The 3,924-nt window shown below is 39.4% G+C and overlaps 1 non-coding gene across 1 annotated transcript; it reads left to right on the top strand.

The window, feature by feature from the left end:
* The first annotated feature begins 3,464 nt into the window (after positions 1-3,464).
* LOC131228427 (small nucleolar RNA R71) lies at positions 3,465-3,571 on the top strand. The gene has a single exon (XR_009162931.1). It is a non-coding gene; the product is annotated as a small nucleolar RNA R71 (small nucleolar RNA).
* Positions 3,572-3,924: the final 353 nt, after the last annotated feature.

Raw genomic sequence — 3,924 nt, 5'->3', positions numbered from 1 at the left:
AGCAGTCCAATGTGTTGGTGTGAAACCTGTAGCAAGATAATTAGCGATATCCACAAAACCAAGGAGAATGGGAGACTTCGAATAATTGTTCGTTAGGGAACATGTCATTTATATGTGTCATCTCAAAGGAATTAGAGAGATCAATGAGGGAAAGATGGTCAGCCACTACATTCTCTACTCCCTTTTTATCTTTTATTTCTAAATCAAATTCTTGGAGTATGAGGATCCATCTTATCAGGCGGGGCTTAGCATCATTCTTATAAATTAGATACTTGAGCGCTACATGATCTGTGTAAATGATGATCATGGATCCGATCAAGTAGGACCTAAATTTGTCCAAAGCAAACACTATGACTAAGAGTTTCTTTTCTGTAATAGAGTAGTTCAGTTGGGCAAGATTTAGAGTTCTACTTGCGCAATGAATAACGTAGGGTTTATTTTCCTTTCTCTAGCCTAAAACCGCCCCAAGAGCATAATCAGACACATCGCACATAAGTTCAAAAGGAAGGCTTCAGTCAGGTGGTAGCATGATAGGTGTAGTGGTAAACATACCCTTGAGCTTAGAAAAATCTTCCTAGCATTGCTTAGTCCACTCGTATAGTGCATCATTTTGAAGTAGATTACATAAAGAACAAGATAGGTGACTAAAGTCCTTTATGAATCTCTTGTAAAAATTGATGTGTTCTGAGAAGGATCGCACATCTCCTATGTTCTTGGGTGGAGGTAAGTTAGAGATAAGATCAATCTTAGCCTTATCTACCTCAATTCCCTTGGACGAGATGATGTGTCTAATGACAATTCCCTTTTGAACCATGAAATGGCACTTCTCCCAATTCAGTACCAAATTCTTTTCCTCACATCGCTTCAGCACACATTTAAGATTCTCCAAACAATCATTGAAGGATGGACCAAAGACAGAAATAATCCATGAAGACCTCTAGATATTACCCCACCATGTTAGAAAAAATACTCATCACGCATCGCTGAAAAGTGACGGGGGCATTACATAGTCTGAATGGCATCCTTCGGTAAGCAAATGTTTCAAAGGGAGATGTAAATGTGGTCCTTTCCTGATCTTCATGGGCTATCTCTATCTGGTTGTGGCCTGAATACCCGTCAAGGAAAAAATAGTATGAGTGACCATCTAGCCTTTCCAAGATTTGATCAATAAAGGGCAAAGGAAAGTGGTCCTTCTTAGTGACGGTATTCAATTTCCAGTAGTCAATACACATTCTCCAACCGGTAGTCACCCTAGTTGGTGCGAGTTCATTGTCGGCATTGGCTATTATGGTGATTTCAGACTTCTTGGGAACCACTTGAGTTGGACTCACCCATTGGCTATCCGATATAGGGTATATGATACCCACATCTAATAGTTTAAGAACACTAGCCTTAATCACTTCCTTCATGTTTGGATTTAGTCTACGTTGTAGTTGCCGAGAGGTCTTCACATTATCCTCTAGATAAATGTGGTGAGTACAAATTAAATGGTCAATTCCCTTAAGGTCCGTAATCGACCATCCAAGGGCTCCCTTATGCTCAATGAGAGTAGAGATGAGCATAATCTCATGTTCTTGCTCGAGGTGGGAAGAAATCACCACTGGGTATGTCTCATCTTGACCTAAATAGACATATTTCAGATCAGAGGGCTAAGGTTTTAGGTCAAGCTTTGATGCCTTGAGGTTAGATGGTAGAGGCACTACATCAGTTTGGGGCAATTCTTCAAATTATGGCCTCCATTGGTTAACTTCAAGTAGCGGTACGGTATTAAGCATGGTCCCCATCAACCTAATCATATCATCATCAAAATCATGGGAGTGGGCCAGGCACGTCTCTAAAGGGTCAAAGGATAAAGTCAGAAGTGTTCTATCTTCCACGAAAGAATCAATCAAGTTAACATCGTGGACATAATCATCATCCTCTAACTGTTTGCCCATATTGAAAAAGATATTCAACTCCAATGTCATATTTCCATAAGACAAACTCATGACTCCATTCCTACAATTAATGATTACATTTGATGTGGCAAGGAATGGGCAACTAAGAATGACTGGAATTTGAGTGCTCATGTCCATGATGGGTAGAGTATCAAGGATGATAAAATCTACCGGGTAGTAGAATTTATCAACCTAGACCAACACATCCTCAATTATCCCTCTCGGTATGCGAACTAAGCGATCAACCAGTTGTAATGTGGTTTGGGTGGGTTTCAATTCACCCAACCCTAGTTGTTTGTAGACCGAGTAAGAAATCAGATTTACACTTGCTCTTAAATCAAGAAGTCCATGCTCAATGTGGTAATTTCCAATTATACAAGCAATGGTTAGGCTACTGAGAGCTTTGTATTTCTGTGGCACATCTTACTTTAGGATGGCACTCACTTTTTAAGTTAAAAAGATTTTCTTTTGAATATTTTACCGTCTTTTGGTCGTACATAAGTCTTTCCAAAATTTGGCATATGAAGGTATTTATTTAACCGCATCCAATGAAGGAATATTGACCTTCACTTGTTTCAACATCTCTAGAATGTCCTAAGAGTTAGAGAGATTTTGGTGCAATCAATCATTGGGGGAATGGTGCAATTGGCTTGCTTTGGAGTTCCGGTTCTAACTCTTGTAGAGTATTACTAGGTTTATCAGTTTCATCTACTTCTGGGTCCTTAGACTTTTTAACCCTTACCAGAGTGGTGATAGACTTAGTTTTCTCCATTTGATTTGAAAAGCTTAGATCACTTATTTCGTATTGCGGTTTAGGATTGGGGAAAGGTTGGGCTAGAAGAATACATTTTTTCCAATTGAATTTTTTATCTCACGCCCTTATATGGCCTTTGAAAAGTCTTGAAGGGTTTGTAAAATACTCTGAGTGATAAGCTCTTGGTTTTGAATATGTTTCTAGATCGGATCCTCTTAAGGATTCCCTTGATTCAAGAATTTGTTAGGGATTCCTTAAGGAGTAACAGTTTGTCTATTCCTCCAATTAAAGTTTAGATGATTCTCCAACTAGGATTGTATGTGTTCGAGATGGGTCCATTGAAAAGTCTTTGGTAGTTGTTCACGGCAATTGATTGCTCGTTCAGTGCCTCCTGAAAAGAGGGTATCGTTGGGAAATTTTCAGTTGTATGTATGTTGCAAGCATAGATACCGCAAACAACTTCCTTAGCCTTGTCCTTCTTATATTTTATGGCCTCTACCTTCCTTGTAAGACTGGCCACTTTAGCATTTATATCATCATCCTCTTTCAATAAGTATATCCCACCTCTCTCCTTTGCTTGAGTAGGCTTAGATGTGGTGCTCAGTTTTGGGGAGATGTCCCATGATTGTGCGGTTTCAGCTAGTTTGTCAAAATAATCTCACACCTTATCGACATTTTTGTTCATGAACTCCCCATTGCACATTGTCTTGACAAATGAGCACATGGAAGATGTCAGTCCATTGTAGAAGAAAGTTGTTATGCGCCACATTTCAAAACCGTGTTGTGGGCATGAACTGACGAGATCCTTAAACTGCTCCCAACATTGGAAGAATGTTTCATCTTCCTTTTGAGCGAAGTTCATGATTGACTTCCTGATGGTGTTCATCTTATGGTATGGAAAGAATTTTTTTATGAACTACTTCATCATGTCATTCCATGTGCCAATAGATCGCGGATGTAGTGAGTGCAACCACGTCTTAGCTTTTTCTTTCAGGAGAAAGGAAGGCGTTTCAACCTGACTATGTCCTCAGACTGTTAGGAAAGTATAAAGTGGCTATAACTCATCAAATTCTTGCAAGTGCAGGTATGGACTTTCGATTGAAGTCCAAGGAACTTTGGAAGGAGTTGGATCACTTCAGTTTTGATATCCATGTTTTCCATATTTTCTAGAAATACCATACATGAGGGCGTGCTCACGCCTGCTGGTTGTAAGTAATCTTGTAAAGTACGAGG

The sequence above is a fragment of the Magnolia sinica genome, chromosome 15 (genome assembly GCF_029962835.1).
Source record: "Magnolia sinica isolate HGM2019 chromosome 15, MsV1, whole genome shotgun sequence".
Lineage (NCBI taxonomy): Eukaryota > Viridiplantae > Streptophyta > Magnoliopsida > Magnoliales > Magnoliaceae > Magnolia > Magnolia sinica.
Note: the sequence above shows the minus strand (reverse complement) of the source record. Positions and strands in the feature narration are given on the sequence as shown.